Below are 20,004 nucleotides of genomic sequence, written 5' to 3'. Positions count from 1 at the left end.
GGTATTTTAACCTTTATAAATGAGTTGTTTTAAATTGTAGGTAATTCAACTCATGTTGCAGTTGCAATTTTTGTACGAACATGCTAACCTATTTTGAGAAATGTTAAAGTATGCATTCTTCTTATGACGTGTGCTAAAGTTAATTTTAAATCCATTTTTTATTCCTACTTTGTGCTTTTCATGTATGGTTAGTCAACTTTCTTCTATGACTAAGAACAATCACTAATGTTGAGATGGTTAACTGCTCCCTTCTCTCACAACATCGTGCTTATTGCTTAATGTAATCTATTCATGAAACAATGTTTTTTTTTCTTCCTTGTGATGTTTGCTGGAACTTGGTGGAATTAGCACTGGCATGGAACGACAAAAGACTTTACTGCAGGAACGGACAGATGTCAACATCCATTGGAGATGAAACAAATGTTGACATCCGTTTCAGAGAAGGGTAAAATTGGTATAGAGTGGTGCAAGGAGTATTCGGTGGTGGTGGAGGGAGCAACTTCCTAAGGTGAAACAACGACCAATATGGCAGGTTGGACCACTGGCCTACTCTTAAAAACAATAGAAATTTTAACAAATCTTAAAACATAGATCCTATAACTTTTTTAAGAATTTTGTTTTTTAAACAAATATAGGCTTATTACCATGATTGGGTGATGTTATGAACTTTGTCTAATATGTTAGATTAATAGATGGGATTGTGCGTTTTGATATATATATATAAAAACTCTGACCGTTTTATTAACTAATTTTTAAATTAAAATAAATACCTATAATAAAAAATTACGTATAAAATAAACAAAGACTTATATACAACAAAATTATAAAAACTATTTACATTAATATTTATAACTATTTTTTATGATTTTTTTATAATTTAATAAGATTTTTTGTTTTAATAATTATTATAATAATACTTTTATTTTTTTTTATTATTACAAGAAAATAATACACATGATCGTAGTACATGTGTTTTTACTGATATTGATAAAAAAATATGTATTTAAAATATAAAACAAATTATTAATATATTTTGTTATTTAATCAAGTTTTTCCTTAGATTTTATTTTATTTTTCATTTTCTTCACATGCATGAATATAATGGATCATGATTTTCAACCAGTCATAGTCAGATTTTGACATGTTGGTGATAGTTGGCTAAAATGGATGGAATTGACACATTTTCCTACCTTTAATATGGAAAATAGATAGTTCTGTAGTGATTTTAAAAAGTTAATTTTAGCATTGTTTATTTTAGTAATTTTTTATTATGTTGTGTCATTGCAAAATATCCTGATCAAAAGTTCAAGTCAATAATGTTGTCTCAGTCTTTGAATATAATATGTTTAAAATATATTTTAACCTTCATGCCATTATTAATCACAAGGACTCCATGGCCCAATGGATAAGGCGCTGGTCTACGGAACCAGAGATTCTGGGTTCGATCCCCAGTGGAGTCGTTTTAACACATTATTTTTAATATATATATATATATATATATATATATATATATAGTTTGATATATATATATATATAGTTTGATAGGATTTATAAAATGAGTCAAAAAAAATTAAGAAACACATTGGACTTTTTCTTCATCAGAATACTAAAGTTAAAAAGAAAAATTATATGATTTGAAAATTTACACTTAAAAAATAGATATTTTATTAAATTAATTTAAATTTTAGATTAAAGACATAATTCCCTTTATAAGTAGATATCTTAACATGATTACATTACTTAAACTCAACATGAATTTAGTTTTTAAAAAATACACTCACATTACTATATAATTTTATTTGTTTTCATCCAACAATAGTGTCTAACATTGGTAAAATCATCTTTGTTAAAATAATTATTAGTGCAAAATCCATGTTCTAACTTGTATATTATTGATAAATGGGTTTTTTGTAAATTTCACGTAACATTTTACTTCGGTTTGTAATATTTTACATATACAAAAGAAATAAAAGAGAAGGGCAAAGAAAAAACAGAAAGAAAGAGAAATAAGTGTTCTTAGACAGTGTGAATTCCCAATGCATGTGGGAGAGCAGGTCTGGTGTCTAAGTACAGCACGACAATCACTTAAAACTGGAAAAGATAAATACCATTTTGGCTCCATAATTTGCATGCCACATGGCACAACACTCTCTTACGATAAGTGTTCCTCAAAAAGGTCACATGAACTAGTGATCCATTCTTTTCAACATAACGAGTGGTTTCTACCCATTTATCAATAATACACATGGCTGAAATTAAATACATTTATTAATCAAGTACACAAAATTTATTGCTGCACCGTGTATCATCATCGATTCCTCCTTTCTTTTATTGCATGATGTTGTTATCTATAAGTATAGTCAAGAATTAATTTTTTATATATTTTTATTGATAAAACTTAAAACCAAAATCCTACTAGAAACTATAGTTTAATATATTAGGATTAACAAATTTGTTGATAGAGTTTTATTAAGTGAATTGAATAGAAGCAAAGGAGTGCATTTGATTAATTATGAGAAGTGAGGGAGATGAATTGAAGAAACATCACACTTTTTTCTTCTTTAGAATTCCAAAAGGGTGTGTTTGGAAAGAGTTATGCAACGTGTTCCTAAAATGGGGTATAGTGTGAGAGATTTTCAAGAATGTTAGAATAGAAAAGGGTTGGATTTGATGAGAATCGAGAATGTGAAGTTGAATATTATATTCCGTGAGGGACATGTGGAAGCAAGAGACATAGTAATGGGTGTAAAATTGAACTTACATCTGTCAAACTATTAGGTGGGAGAGTTAAATGGTCTTATCATGTTTAATATGATAACAGAATCATCATTGTTAGTAAAAAGGATGTGAAGATGGAGATGATATGATGCTAATAAATGGGGATGAGGTTGAGGTAAAAGAGATTTATTGTTCATACTGTGGAAAATTATCCCATTTGTTTCATCGTAAAAAATAAGCCCAAAACTCATTTACATGTATGAAAGATTACCTGAGTCCTTCGAGTAAAAACTATTTCGAAAAGTTTATTGGTGATCTTGTGTTAGAACTAAGTTTAACAAATATTGCGTTTGGTTTTAAATGTGTGCTTAAGTATAAATATAATTTAATATTAAATTATGTTGTATGTAAAGCATTTAATTTAATTTATGATAATGTTTGACATAATGATCAAAAGAAAAATTTTCATTATCATTAAAGAGAATAGAATCACTACAAAAGCGGAAGCAAAAATGGGATTATATACATAATAAAGGAACCTTACAATAAGAAAAATAGAAGAAAAGATATGTTATTTCTCTCTCACCCCTCAAGTGAACATGAATATTATGCATGTTTAGCTTGGATATTAAAAGAAGAAGGATAAAGAGACTTTGTAAGAACGTCAACAACTTGATTGGTAAAAGGCACATGAAGAAGTTTGATGAGACCATCTTAAAGCTTTTGTCTAGTAATGTGACAGTCTATGTCTATAAGTTTGGTTCTTTCATGAAAGGTAAGATTCTTTGCAATGTGGATAGTATACTTGTCACAATAGACTGAATAGGGAGTAGGACACAATATATGTAAATCTTTTAAAAGGTATTGCAACCATTAAATTTCACAAGTTAGAGAAGCTAAGGACTTGTATTCAGCTTCAGAGGAGGATTTGGAAATTGTGGTTTGTTTCTTTGACTTCCAAGAAATTAAAGCAATTCAAATAAAAGCACAGAAGATAGAGATGGATCTTCTAATGGTAGCACAAGTGACCCAATCAAAATCAGAGTAGGCATGAATTTTAGAAGAATTATCATTAACATATAACAATCGAAAACCAGGAGCATTCTTTAAGTACCTAATAACTCTCATGGTTTGTTGCATATGAGGTTGTCACCAGAAGAGACAAATTGGCTAAGTTGTTGAACGACAAAAGCAATATCGGGTCTCGTATTGGTAAGATAAATTAACCTTCCAATTAAACGACAATAAAAAGAATGATCTATGAGGAAAGTTCCTTCATCAGCATGCAATTTTACAGAAGGATCAGCGAGTGTAGAAGCTAGTTTACATCCTAACATACCAGCTTCAAAAATCAATTTAAGACAATACTTTCTCTGATTCATACATAATCCAGCACTAGACCTAGCAATTTTAAAACCTAGAAAATATTTGAGATCTCCATGGTTTTTAATGTGGATTATTCTTAAAAATGGTAATTTCAGAAATTGTTTCCAAATAGAAGGATATCATCAACGTATACCAAAATGATGATGATAGTAGAAGGAGAATGTTTGATAAATAAAGAATGGTCAGCTAAAATTTGTGTATACCCGAGAGATAGTAACTCAGATGTCTGCTTGTGATTTCAATTTTTGCTAGCTTGTTTTAAACCATAAAATGATTTATGAAGCTTGCAGACAAGATTGGGATTAGAAGGACAAAGACCAAGAGGAGGCTTCATGTATATTTCTTTAGTTAAATCACGATGGAGGAAAGCATTGTCAACGTCTAGTTGATGAAGGAACCATTGATTGGGAACAACAAGGGCAAGAACAAGATGTACAGTGGTGATTTTAACAGCAGGGGAGAAAGCCTTTAGTTTGGGTGAAACCTCTTGCAACTAAATAACCTTTATATCTATTAATGAAGTCATGTGATTTATGCTTGATTATGTAAACCCAACGATAGCTAATAGACTTCTTGCTAATAGGGAGATTAACCAAAGTCCAAGTTTTGTTCTATCAAGAGCATTTAATTTAGAATTCATGGCTTGTTGCCAACATTCAAACTTGCTAGGCTCTTTAAAGGATGATGGTTCAACTTTTGTAGAGATATTATGACAAAAAGAAACATGGTTAGGAGAGCAATTATTATAAGAAAGGAACAAGTGTATATGATATGGGGTAGTATGGGATGATGGGATGCTTGAAGTAGTAACACAGTAATAATGGTCTAAGTACCTATGTATACTTTTGTTCCTAAGAGAAACTCTTTGTCCAACAGCACGAACAATGGTGTTGTCATAATTAATGTTAGAATTATTGTATGTTGTGTAATTTGTTGTAGTGGAAACAAGTATCACATTCGAAAAGTAAAAAATGGTAATATCAGAAATTTCATCATTTGTAGGATAGGAAAGTGGAGTCAAAGAAATATAATAAGGGAAAATATTTTCATGAAAAATGACATGACGTGATACAAGAATAGAATGTGAATGAAAATCATATCGTACAAACCTTTGGTTCTAGACTTGTATCTAAGAAAAATATATTTATTACTTTTGGAATCAAGCCTTGGGCGTCTTGCACTAGCAGAACTGGAGTATGATAAACACCCAAATACTCTTAGGTTTGAAAAATCTAGTTTGATGGAATAGACCAGTTCATAAGGAGATATATTTTGAAGGTTGTTGGTAGTATATTAATGATATGAATGGCGAGCTTTATGGCATAAGACTAAAAAATATTTGGAACTTTTGATTAAAAGAGGAAAGACCGACAAACATTAAGTATGTGTTTATGATTCCTTTCAACAATGTCATTTTGTTGGAGAGTAACAACACAAGTAGTCTCATGAAAATTCCTTTTGTAGTATAAAATTTATTAAGAAGAAATTATTTTCCATTGTCAGGTCTTATTATTTTAATTTTATAAGAAACTGGTTTTATGTTAAAATGATGAAATTTTGAAGTAAAGCTTTGACATTAGTTTTATGTTTCAAGAGAAGAATCCATGTGAAATGGCTATAGTCATCAACAATGGTAAAAAAATATTTATATCCATCAATGGAAGTAGTAGAGATGGGCCCTAAGTATCAACATGAATGAAATGAAAGAAACAAGATGATTTAGTTTTGCTAATAGAAAATTGAAGATGTAGCAGCATTGAACATTGGGAGTATCAGACTGGGTGGTAGAGGATTCAATGGATGTTTGGGAAACAACATTAGTCATGTTGGCAGAAGGGTTGGATTAAACATGATTATGTTTGGTGGTGGATTTATAACCTTGGGGAAGACCATATTTGATTCAGATATTTTCATATCTGTGATTCTTTCTTTGATAGTGGTCACAATATTTGGTACGACCACTAAACTTGTTAATACTTCCTCGTCGACGAGCACGAGAGAACCTTCCATAAGAAATGTTATAATTCTTGTTCTGATGTTCCTGAAAATAAACATTAGTCGTGGAATCTTGTGTAGTTTGAGATGAGGAATTATGGAATTTGCGTTCTTGCTAAAGGACTAAAGAAAAGGTTTTAGGAAGAGCACGTATAGGTTCCATCAAAATGATTTGAGAACGAACTTGGGAGAATTCATCGTTTAAACCACGAAGAAATTTTATGACAGAATCATCATTTCGTTCTTGTTGAATGATGGTCAATAAGACACAAGTATAAGGGGAAGGGCATGTGCAGAGAAGAATGGTTTTATACAAAGAAAGCTCTTTCCAAAGAATTTGTAAACAAGTATAGTACTGAGAGATAGTAGATTCACCTTGTTTACAAGATTGAAGTTCCTATTGGAGATCTAAAATACAAAATTTATCACCATGAGAAAAACGCTGGAAGATTGTTCCAAATCTTGTAAGCAGAGTCTACCCACATGACAATATGTTTGATTGGAAGAGACATAGAACACATTAGCCATGAGATCACCCTCTTGTTACATCTTTTCCATGCTTTATGAAGAACATTGTCAGGGGGAGGGCAAGAAATGGTACCAAGAACAAATTTTTCTTTGTTCTTGGTTTCTAGGGCCACAAGTATATCATGCCTCCATTTGTGAAAATTGGTGTCTGGGAGAGGACGAGTAACAAAAATTAGGGCTAGGTTTTCTCGAAGATGAAGAAATAAAGGGTAAGCAGGACTAGAAAGATTATCAGAGAAAGAGGTCGGAGTGGCGATGAGGGAATCATAGATATTCAATCTGATACCATGGGAGTGTTTGATAGAATCCTCAAAAAAATAGTTCTCATTATCATTGAAGAGAATAGAATTAGTACAAAGTAGAAGCAAAAATGAGTTGTATACAGAACAAAGGAAATAAACATAAATGGTTACAACAAGAAAAACAGAAGAAGAGATATGTTATCCCTCTATCAATTTATCATAAAGTTATATAGTTAGATAGATGCAAATGTTGTTTAATATATGTTTTTTTAACAATGATAAGATTTTTGTTAAATAAATGTAAGCAATTATACTTTGTAAATAAGATTTTGTTTGAATAAAAAATAAGTATATTTTTGTTTAAAATATATAAATCTAAAATATTTCATAATAGATGTAAAAAATGTTTGTTTATACTTGAAAAATATATATGTTTCTTCGTTATTTAAAAAAAATCTCATAGTATTTTCTCAAAACATAAAAATATCTTGAAAAATAAGTTGAAAATTATTTCAAGCAAACATTTTTTTTGAAAAAAAGGTAAGATGCTAACATTATGAAGTCAGTTAGTTATGTCAGGTATTGTGTTTTGTTCAAAAGGAGAAGGAGAAGTCATACATCTTACCGTGTGAAGCTTTGTCATGTTTTAAAGGTGTTGTTAAAAAAGTCACATGCATTGGATGTTATGTCAAAAGCTTTGAATACATCTTGAAACCTCAAAGCATGCTCAGACTCAAGAAGAAGTAATAGTTGACAATGAACTTCAAAATAATTATGTTCAACAACTATTTTCCTATTAAAAGCAATATATAGAATATTTCTTTGAAAAAGGAAAGCTGACAACAACGAAAGTCTTACTATAAGAAAGTGAGCAAGATCTCAAACTTCTAACCCTTATAGCCATGAGAAAGAACAATGTTTGTGTTTATTAGTAATATAGAATACTAATACATTTATATAAGTCGTAAGACATTACCTCCTTCTATTGGATGAACTTGTGATATTTTATATCATCTTCTTTGTAAACACGAGTGGTTATTATCAAAATAATACTCGATCTTAGCCTAGAGTGGTTTTCAAAGAATACCTAGTCTTGATAAGGAGTGATTGCATTCAAATGATAATTTGTATTTAGTTGTGTAGTTATGTTGTAAAGAATACTCAATTTTTGCCAATTACGAGTGAATGTACTCCAAATTATTCTTTATATTTGTGTTTCAAATAGTAATGTGTTTAGCCAAGAGTAATTGCATTCCAAAGCATATTAGTTTTAGTTAGGAGTGGTTGAGTTCTAAATAATTTTTCTTTTATGGTTTTTCAGAATTGATTCTATTCCAAATAATACTAAGTGTTTACCGATGAGTGAATGTGGTCCAAATAATACTCAGTTTTAGCATAAGGTCCAAATGATATTAATGTTGTATCTTATAATAGTAATTTGCCTAATGAAACTCACCAAGTTGATCGAGAATTAAACATAATATTTATTAACAAATAAATTAGTATAAAAACAAAATATGAACCTTCTACTTAATCTCTTTAGATTGTGTGTTATTTACACTATAGGAAAAACAACTTTTATTGGCAGATTATTACCGACAAACCTTTGGCCGTCAGTAAATTTGGTTTACCGACGACTTGTGGAGTAGGACTTTACTGAAAGATTATGGTTGTCGATAATGGACACGAGTCATTATCGAAGGCAAATGACCGTCAGTAAGTGGATGGTGTATATGAAATTAGAAAGTGAGATTTTTCCTTCCCCCTCATTTCATGAAAATTCCTTCTTCCCCAATATTCAGATTCTCTATCCGAACTCCCTATACGAACACCCTCTGTCGCTTGTGCACACTATTCCCTACCCTAACCACAATTGGGATACGCTTCTTCCCCACTCCTCCATTGTAGGTGAAGTCCGTCATTCCCCAATCTCGTTTTCTTTTCCTATTACCCTTTTCAATATGCGTCATTGATGGAACCTTTTTTCTTATAGCGGTTTTGTGGTGTCCTGAGCAAGGTGGCGGGTGGTTGAGTTCAAGTTGTGTGACGACGGGGTTTTGGGTGCATGACGACTACTTCCATTGTTGCGAGGGAGGATATTCGACGAGGCGCCATGATTAGGGGAGTGTTGTTGCGTGACGAGGTCTTCCATTGTCGCTTTAGAGGTTATTGGAGGGGGCTGTCGTGGAGGTAAGTTGTCATTCTGATTCATGAACTATAAAACCTAAGAAGAATTTGTTGTGACTTTTTTCAATGTATGCTTTGAATTAGTTTGTGTAGTATGATTTGTTATAGAACATGTCATTATTGTTTTGTGCAATGATGATGTTGACTGTGTTATGTTTCTTTTGTTTTCATTTGCATTAGAACATAAGATGTTTGGTTCGATTCATGGTAACAAGTGATATAGTGGATTGTTCTATTTTGGGTGGTAATTGATTGAATGATAATGTTATAAGAGTTGTGTTCTATTATGAAATTGTTATGTACGAGTATGTAGAGGTGAAGAATGGTGATATTGTCAAAATGGTAATTAATTGTTTACTTGAGTATATTAATTATATTGTTATGCACTAAGTTAGATGCTAAAAATATATTAAGTGTGAACTGAAATAATAGTAACCTCAAATAGGGAAAAACCTAAATCAATTGTGTGGTAATCTAGAAACTAAACCATGGAATGAGAATGTTTTAAGTAATGGAACCTTGCATGGGTTAAGGATACCATGAAAATTTAAGCAGCCTTTGCCTATGTAAGAGATTCCACTACTACAATAATGATACACACCTTCAACGGACACAATTTATGTTTCCAGTTTGCCTCCATAGGCATATTAAGTAACTGGAATTTAAGCCTAGGAACGTCCATGAGAGATCTCATTCAAAAACGCAGAATGTACATGATACCCAGGTGATACTTTAACAGGATTGAAGGTGTAATAAAGCTAGCACAATTAGGTAATCTAATTTTTCAACAACCTTATTGCCTTGCAAATTTTTCGTATTTACAACTCTAAGTAAGGCATACTATTAGAGTTTTCATCCTCATCTGCAAATTTAATAATATCTTCTAACTTCATATCGAATATGTGTTTGGTATCTTCTTGCAAGATCTCATCCCATCCAATTTCCACATCCAACTTTAGCAACCTATCCATAAGAGCAGGCAGTAGTGTAGAATGGACAAAATATCTACTTGCACCACTCTTCAACTTGAACATGTTGTGCCAATTGACCTAAAGTAGAGTAATTTTAACATCCTGACAAGTCTAAAGTAGTGTAATCAAGGTAGAAAAGTAGTAAAAAGAAAATAATAGCCTAAAACTTAAAGTTTGAGCATTTAAAACCTAAAAAAGTGTACTTATAAGTTGAGAAATTGTCAATTCACATAAAATAGACTAATTTTAATTAATGTTAACATCTTAACAAGTCTAAAGTAGTGAAATGAACCTAGGAAACTTGTCAAAAGCAAAGAATTAGGTAAAACTCAAAGTTTGAGTAGTTGGAACCTAAAAAAGTGTACTTACAAGATGAAAAATTGTCTATTGACCTAGTAGATTAATTTAAAGTAATGTTAACATCTTAACAAGTCTAAAGTAATAAAATGAACCTAGGAAACTTGTCAAAAGCAAATATATACATTATTGGTCTAGATGAACGTACTGTTTTATTTTTATGTTTTATGTTTACTTTACAAATACAAGTTCTTAAATTTCAACAATACAAATGATGTTATATTATTTATTCCATCAATGATTGGATGATTCTGGGATACATATTATGCAGGTCTATTTGTGATTTGAAAATGTTATGCTGGTAATGTCTATGTTGTGAATATCTTATGCAGGTTTCTGTAGTTGGATAACAAATACAAATTTAACTCCATTATGTCTGGTTCTTACCGGCAGACTTATCGACGGTCGTTACCGACAAAAGGTTTACCAATGGATACATGGTCGTCGCTAATCCGTCGATAATAGGACATTATCAACGGTTTTTTGTTATTTCTAACAGATTATGATCATCAATGATGCCCTTCTTTTTTGTAATATTTATAATTAAATGTAGAAAAAATAATTTACAAACTAATATTTAAAAAAAAGTTTTGACTATTTAATATCCAATAATATATGTTTCAAATATTTCAAAAAGTTTTAAAACACGGTTCAACCCTCTCTTATTATGTTTTGACCTTTTTCTCAAAGTTTTGTACCTTTATATTGAAACATATGTACACTAAATAATTGAAATGTATTGATGTAGCAACGGGTGTTGGTGAAAGTTTTTGCACCAGAGTTAATATCTTACCACTCTCCTTTAAGAACTTATAGGATGAGAATGGTTGAAGAAGTCCGACAAACATGGTAATAAGAAATCATTATGAATTACCAAATGATATTATCCCATGAACATGAAAGTCTTGTCATTACGACAATTGCATATTATACATCCATGTTATTACTTTAAAGTGTTAGTTTTCCTAACATGAATTTTGTTAATTATTTTCTCAAATAAGAATGTTGTGAGCCAAAACTTAATTTTTTCTTTATCATAAAATATTCGTAGACAACATTATCCCTATACAATTTACAATTAAAATAATTATCACAAAACATAAACTCTCCTTCAGGATAAATAAAGTTACATCATAATAGGGTAGAATTCCTCATTTTCTCATCAGATTATCTTAGTTTTTTCTAAATCTAAAAACCGGTTCTATTCACCTTGAAAAGAACTTGGAGAAAAAAAAATGAAGGTTGAGAGAATTTTTTTTTTAAAAAAAATAAACTACCTAATTATCATATTTATATATTCTAAAACCACCTAAATAATTATATAATATTCTAAATCATATTTATTTTTTCATATTTTACAATGCTTTTCATTAGTATGTTATCGTATGTTAGGTTTACTATGATACAACTCCCATTTATGTAATTCCATTTTGATTGATTTAAATAAAAGGCTACGAAATTATTATTTTAAAATATTTTAGTTGATATTTAAGAAAATTTTAGTATCCTAGAAAATGGTATTTTAGAAGTTTAAAAATAACAAAACTAGATTATTTTTATATTAAAAGATTTTATTATAAATAGTTTCGTTAATAATGAGTTTCATTGTTTTTAAAACATATAATTTCTCTATAAACCATTTTTGTAGAGTTCTTTGACTTCTCTCTAGGAGTTCTTTTACTCTACTCATCTAATTGAAGAACCGAGACCGTAGGAGTGATCCAGGCAGTGAGCTCTTCAATTTAGACTGATTAGTTTCTCTGTCTGAGTAAGTTAAGTTTTGATCCATTTTCTCTAGTCCTTTCTTTCTACGGTTGCATGTGGGCCCAACTTATTTTGCATGTAATGTCTGAGTCTTCTATAAGACCCTCTATTGATAAATGGTCCTAATAATGTACTTTGATCGTGTTTTTATTTTCTGTAGATATAGATAGAGCTCTTTAAGCTGTGAGAGCAGAATAAGGTTCTCTAGAATAATGTGATCTTCAAAAAGGTAAGTTTTATTTAATTTTGGGTTATAAAGTATGAAATGATAGTTATTAGTATATGAGTTGTTTGATAAATTGCATTTGATTGAATGATTTTGGTTGGATGTGATAATTGATTGGAATGTGTTCTGGTTGTGAAGTGGTTAGTGATGAATTACTTTATGTATTAATAAGAAATGGTGTGGGTAGAAACATGAACTAGTTCTTTTAAGAGGGGGACGAAGGGAGGCAAGAGGTTGTTTAATAGGTGATTTTTAGAAGTATGAGTCTAAAGGGATAAACAACAGTGTGGGACATTTTGTAAGGTCAAAGAAAACTTATTAAAAGCTTGAATTGATAAAAATCTGAGATTGAAGTAAGTATGAGTCAAGAGGATGGCTGAGGGAGGTTTTAGGCTTGACTTTTGGGGTTTGATCTAGTGAGCTTTTGAATTATGAGTTATGTGTCAAAGAGGAAGGTTTGAGGTATGTTGATAAGTCATTTCTGACTTGTTGAGGTCCCTAAGTTAGTTAAAAGTGAGCTAGAACTTGTGGAATTTAATTTTGGTCTATAAGTTGAGGATTTAGTTGTTTTAAGTTGAAATCTTGTTGCATAACAGTGTAAAACTAGTATAAGATGGGTTATACACCTTTGTTTAGGTCTATGATAGTTTAGAATTCAGTTTATGAGTGTTAAAAGTTGGTAAAAATGGTTAAAATAGGCCATGGGTGGTCTAAAGGTGTTGTTTAGGCAATTTTTGTGTTGCAAAATTATGCAGCAAGGCTAGGCGAGTTATAGAGACTTGCTAGACAAATTTAGGAAGTTCTGACATTGGGTTCCAAGTGTCGCAACCGAAATCGCGACGGGATAGCGACCCGAAAAACAAAACGGGTTTGAGAAAAAGATTTGTGGAGTCGCCACCATAATTTATTATGGAAAAACTATGGAAAACCAAAAAATAAGACATGGTCTACGAAAAGAGATTTTCAGGTTCGGGAATCGGTTACGTGTAAGGAAGATATTAGCACCCTATCGCGCATGTCCAAAGGCAGTACCTTTAATTAAATGTAATAAGGTGACGTGGTTTTTTTTAATGTTTAAATTTTCCTAAAAAATAAAAATAAATAAAATAAATAAATAAAAAGTTATTAAGAAAACAAAAAAATATTTTTGTTTTATGAACCCGACAAGAATTGACCTTGGTCCTACGTACATCCATTTATAATGAACAATATCACGTAGTTCTTTATCTAGAAAAAGGTTTGTGAGTTTGTTCAAAAATTATTATTGATTGATTTAGATTCTTGAAAAGTAAACACTAAAAAAAAGATTTGGTTTAACAAGATTGATATTTTTTTATTTTTAAAGATTTTGTATTTTTTATTTTTAAGAACGGTGGGAAAGAGGACAGAAACCAATCAACAGGTTCACGCGTACTTATACTTCAAAAAATCATGATTTTTAAAAGAAAACCTTCAAATTGCGACAAAAAGATAAAAAAAGGTGTGAAGATGACGTACATTTTCAGCTTTCAATACTCCCTAATTCTTCCTTGATAGTTTCTGTTGGCAGAGTTCCTCTAGCGTGATAATTCACTTTTCTCTATACTCTCTCATACATTTTCTATCTCCATTATTTCGTAGTATCTCTCTTTTTTTTTTCGTCCCCCCCTTTTCTCTATACCGAGTGCGTATTTATACACACATTGTAACATTATGGGAATCTTGCCTTAATTGTGAATTAATTGACAATAAAACAAAATAGAGAAAGAATTGCTTTAATTGTGAATTAAATAAAACAAAATAGGGAAAGAAATGGTCATCATTACCAGAAAACAAATAATATTCAAAAAACATTGATTATCATTATGGTCAGAAAATCATATTTTCCTCTTTAAAAGCAGCTGATGCAACAAATCATATTAATATACCATTTTAATTATTGTTTTATAATTATTAGCATAACATTAATTCAGATTATTACCATATTAAACTAACATTTCAAAAATATTGTGTTTGATATTATTTTATCCCTTTTAACCCACCATTAATTATTGTTCTCTTATTATATTTTTTTATTTTTTATTGATTTACTTACCCGGACGAAATTGGGTGTTGACAGCTGCCCCTCTTTATTTGGATTTTGCTGAATAACATGAACCTTAGAGTTTTTGTGTTATCACAATAAAAGCTAAATAAAGATAAAGACGCTAATTTCGTTCGGATCTAAAGAAAAGGAAAGAGATTACCTCGAAGCGTACCTGGTAGAGCATGTGGCAACCTTGTGGACCTCGCTTGAAAAGCCGTGACCCTTGTGGAGGGTGTGTCATGCCCTAGGAACTTTATTCGTGAAACTTGCTGGTGAGGCGCACGAACCTCGTAACTTGATGGTGAGGCGCACGAACCTCATAAAATTAAATGGAGAGGCGCAGGAACCTCGTATAACTTGATGGTGAGGTGCAGGAACCTCGTAAAATTAAATAGTGAGGGCAGGAACCTCGTAAAATTAAATGGTGAGGGCAGAAACCTCGTATAACTTGATGCTCGTAAAATTAAATGGTGAGGCGTAGGAACCTCGTAAAATTAAAAGGTGAGGGCAGGAACCTCGTAAAATTAAATGGTGAGGGCAGGAACCTCGTAAAACTTGATGGTGAGGCGTAGGAACCTCGTGAAATTAAATGGTGAGGGCAGAAACCTCGTAAAATTAAATGGTGAGGGCAGGAACCTCGTATAACTTGATGGTGAGGCGTAGGAACCTCGTAAAATTAAATGGTGAGGCGCAAGAACCTCGTGGAGGGGGTACCACCTTTGATTTCGCTTAAGAGGTGTACTTGCCCTATGAATCTCGTTGTGGAGGGGGTATCACTTTGATTTCGCTTAAGAGGTGTACACTCCCTATGAATCTCGCTGTAGAGGGGGTATCACCTTTGATTTCGCTTAAGAGGTGTATACTCCCTATGAATCTCGCTGTGGAGGGGGTATCACCTTTGATTTCGCTTAAGAGGTGTACACTCCCTATGAATCTCGTTGTGGAGGGGGTATCACCTTTGATTTCGCTTAAGAGGTGTATACTCCCTATGAATCTCGCTGTGGAAGGGGTATCACCTTTGATTTCGCTTAAGAGGTGTACTTGCCCTATGAATCTCGCTGTGGAGGGGGTATCACCTTTGATTTCGCTTAAGAGGTGTACACTCCCTATGAATCTCGCTGTGGAGGGGGTATCACCTTTGATTTCGCTTAAAAGGTGTATACTCCCTATGAATCTCGCTGTAGAGGGGGTATCACCTTTGATTTCGCTTAAGAGGTGTACACTCCCTATGAATCTCGCTGTGGAGGGGGTATCACCTTTGATTTCGCTTAAGAGGTGTACTTACCTTATGAATTTCAATGGAGAGATGTATAAACCTTTGTTTTTATTATTTTTTTTGAAGAAAAAAAAGATTTGGTGCGAGGATGAAAACTGGGCTTGAGTGCCAAGATGAAAACTAGGCCTTGGTGTCAGGATGAAAACTGAGCTTTCATTTTTTTTTTTGAATTCTTTGGTGCCAGAATGAAAACTAGGCTTTGGTGCCAGGATGAAAAATGGGCTTGAGTGCCAGGATGAAAACTGGGCTTCGGTGCTAGGATGAAAATCGGGCTTTGGTGCCAGGATGAAAACTGGGCTTTCTGTGCCAGGATGAAAACTGGGCTTGAGTGCCAGGATGAAAACTGGGCTTTGGTGCCAGGATGAAAACTGGGCTTGAGTGCCAGGATGAAAACTGGGCTTTGGTGCCAGAATGAAAACTGGGCTTTTTTTTTGTGTGCCAGGATGAAAACTGGGCTTTGGTGTCAGGATGAAAACTGGGCTTTGGTGATAGTTATGAGTGGGGGCATGACCTCCCCATATGGGTATTGCTGATGTTGCATGCACTCCCCTTTCCTTCTCTTTTTCCGGTTAAAAACAATTTTTTTGGAATAGTGACCGAAGATGTAATTTTCCCATTCTTCAGCCCAAACTCGATTCTTTTGGTCTATGATGATGATACCAACGAAATTGGGAGTCACACTTTTGATCATATGCTCGTGAAAAGGTGGTTGTAGTGTGCTCACAAACATTGCAACCATCTTCTTGTTGTATAGAGGTGACTCCACCTGTGCTTCCAATTCTCTCTGTAGTTGCGCATACTCCTTAAAAAAAACTCATCCTCTTTTTTTCTTGCCATTTGGTGTAATTATAACTTGTGTGGCGCAACGTGCATATTGTATTTGTACTACCTTACAAAGGCGTCTACCAAATCTGCCCAAGAACGGATATGAGAGGATTCCATATGTGTATACCAACTCAATGCTGGATAAGTAATTTTTCGTCATAGCGTAAGGAGCCATTTTCCGGCAATACATGGTCAAGTGGTTCTTGACACATGTGTTACCCTTGTACTTCTCGAATTCTAACACCTTGAACTTGTGTGGAATTGTTACTCCTGGGGCCAAACTCAACTTCGACATGTCAGCAAATCCGTAACTTTCAAAACCCCTCTATGGCCTTTAGCCTGACTTCCAACACTTTAAGTTTACTTTTTGCTTCCTCTATGTCTGTATGCATGGTGGCCTTAGTTGAAACATCATGTGCAACAACTGTGTGAGGAGACTTGGATATTTCATTCACCTTTGTCTGTATCGTGTGGATAGGCCCTTGAGCGCTAGTACGTTATTGGTTATGGGAAATGCCAAAGAAGTGTGCTCTGCCTCTGAGTGATCTCCAATGGGCGGCGTGTAACCTGGTGGCAAACCATACATTGGAAACGTGAATTGTGTGCCCATAATGTTATGTGCTGGAGGATGAGCCTTATCCTCGACCTTTATAAATGAAGTCTCTCTTGTAACCTTCATGGCTTTCAAAGCTTCCAAGATTTGACCGATTTGATCTTTTAGTTGGCTACTATTAACCTTTTCAACTTCACGTTCTCCTTCCCCAAACTTCCATGGCTTCATAATTTGCTCGAGTCCTATAAGGATGTCGTATAAGTCCCGCAATTTTTACTTTTTTTATACTTTTTTGGCTTTTAGTATTTCTTCGCATTCTACGCCATGGTAAAGCGTGCTTGATGTATTGACATATGGGTGGGAATTCGCGTGAGATCCTCATTCACCCTTTCTTTTTTTTTTTGAAAATTCTGAACTTTTTCACTGATGTACTTTTTGAAATGGTTTCCATCGAATTCATGAATTCTCGTTGGAGTTGGCGATGCATGGTGTGTTATGTTTTTTTCTTCTCTTTTCTTTGAACCCTTACGATGATGCATGCATGATGCTGAATGTATGAATGCATGGACCTATAATGAAAAACCTGGTTTCGACAATTGCCTAATAGAAGACCTGGCTAACCCTAATATGTGAGAGAAAACCTGACTAACTTGAAGGAGGAAACCTAGATGTATGCTAAGCTTTTTGTATTTTTAAATGAAAGAGATTTGATAACCACATAAAAAAAAAGTTCCAAATATATACATGATAGTTATTTATGCAAATAAATAGTTATGACTTTTTTCATGATGCAATACTATGCAAGTATTTTTTTTTGTTTTTTTTTTAAAAAAGTAATGTCCTGCCTTTGATTGATTTTTTTTGTAATATTATTTTATTTTTGCGTAATCAATCTGAAAACAATGAATGTCAAAAAATTTGAAGTCGGATATTCAAAACAGTGCTTGGCATTTTCTTTTGACATTGATATGTGCATGCTTGAATTCACAGAAAAGTTGAAAGTGATAAGGGTTTAAAAGACTTAAAGGACATTGGGATAACCACATTGGCGGGTAATATGTGAATATGAGATACAACACATGGAGATATGGATCCATGAATGTCAAAGCTGCCCCAGTTTTTAGGCATGGATTTTGTTCAAGATAAGGAATGGGTATGGAAAGGATTTATCGAAAAAGGATTGCCCCAATTGGTTTGATTTTCTTTTGCATGCTTTTGGTTAGTTAGGGAGTTCCCAAATAGCATAAGCGAGAATAACTTTGGCAAGACCAATATGCTATAGTTTTTGGGTAGTAATAGTGTTCGTTAGAGCCAAACTCTTTTCTTTTGGGGAAGGCTGGAGGATGAGTGTTTTCAAGCAATGCACACACACATCACAACAGAAAGTACTATCAGTTACTCAAAATAGTTGGTCGCAAAAACGTATGATAATAAATTACTCAAAATGTAATGATTTCCCTTTCTATGTTTTTTTGGCGAAATGAAAATGATAAAACTTTTTGAGAAATATTTTTTTATTATATTTTTGTCTTATCACATTCGTTTGTTTTTTTTTTCAAGAAATTGAATTTGAAGAAAACTATCAACTGGGCCCAATGGGCTTAAAAAAAAGGTTCTTGTTACAGTGAATAAAAATTAAGTTTGCCATTTTCATTTTTTTCTGTGTTTTGAAATTTTGATTTTTTTCAAAAAACAATTCTTTCTTAAATAACATGACGTCAACCTGACTTGTTCAACAACATTTTTATTTTTATTTTGGTTTAAACCCTCCCTTGGTCCTCAAGTTTATATGAAAATCTCAGTTGGGTCCTCAAGTTTTTTTCTGTCTCAATTGGGTCATATTTTTTGTAAAAGTGAGCACATTTTGCCATAACCGTTAAGTGTTGTGAGACGGCGTTAAAATGGTGTGAGCTGGATTTTTTCATTTACTGACGTGGCATTGTGCACTAAAATTGAAATGCCACGTGGTGCCAGATCTTCTCCTCCCTCCCCCTCTCCCTCTGCGCATCTACTCGGCGCAATTTTCCAACCCTAATCGCGTATTGGAAAACCTTGAAAAAAGGTTTTGTAAGAAAGAAACAAAATAATTCACTGAATTCCAAAAGCTGGAACCCTGGTTCACGTAGTACATGTTTTGAACAGAATGTGTGCAATTACAAACAAACAGAGATGGAGAATTGTGAGAAAGGCAGGGAATTGTTCAGATGCTGCATTTCATCATTCCTGTGGGGGCAGCCATACCAATTCACAATCTCTTCTTTCACAACCAATCACTCTCATTTGGGCCCTTACCAGTACAAATTTAATCACCAATCTCTTCTTATTCTCTTACAAGGTCCCACTCAAGCAAATCGATTGAATCACAAATCAAACCCAACAAACCAAAACAGTTTTAACAAAACTAACTTACACCGAGTCTAAAGGCGCCGCTTAACGGAAGCTCTGTTTGTGCCGGTGTGGTTATTTTTGGGGTTGGACAGTGCGGAACCGGCTTTAACGGCAAGATCGCAGAGGAGAGTGAGGGACAAGGGGGAATGAGAATGCGAGAGAGGGACGAGGAAGTAGATTCGGCTAGGAAGAAGATTCGACCCGCCAGGTTCATCACCATGATTGACGAAGGTCTTCGGAACGATTCCGATGCATGTGCACCGCCACCGCCATTATTCATCCATGCGACGGCTGTGTTGGTGGTTTTGGCGGAGGGAGAAGATGCGCACGCGCCCATTGCGCCGAGTAGATGCTGCGAGAAGATCTGGCACCACGTGGCCTTTCAATTTTATTGCACAATGCCACGTCAGTAAATGAAAAAATCCAGCTCACACCATTTTAACGCCGTCTCACAACACTTAACGGTTATGGCAAAATGTGCTCACTTTTACAAAAAATATGACCCAATTGAGACAGAAAAAAA

The 20,004-nt window shown here is 33.3% G+C and overlaps 1 non-coding gene across 1 annotated transcript; it reads left to right on the top strand.

The window, feature by feature from the left end:
- The first annotated feature begins 1,387 nt into the window (after nt 1–1,387).
- Nucleotides 1,388–1,460, top strand: TRNAR-ACG (transfer RNA arginine (anticodon ACG)). The gene has a single exon. It is a non-coding gene; the product is annotated as a tRNA-Arg (tRNA).
- The last annotated feature ends 18,544 nt before the right edge of the window (nt 1,461–20,004 follow it).

The sequence above is a fragment of the Vigna angularis genome, chromosome 8 (genome assembly GCF_016808095.1).
Source record: "Vigna angularis cultivar LongXiaoDou No.4 chromosome 8, ASM1680809v1, whole genome shotgun sequence".
In the NCBI taxonomy this organism is placed as follows: domain Eukaryota; kingdom Viridiplantae; phylum Streptophyta; class Magnoliopsida; order Fabales; family Fabaceae; genus Vigna; species Vigna angularis.
The sequence above is the reverse complement of the archived record's forward strand: the minus strand, read 5'-3'. Positions and strand labels throughout refer to the sequence as shown.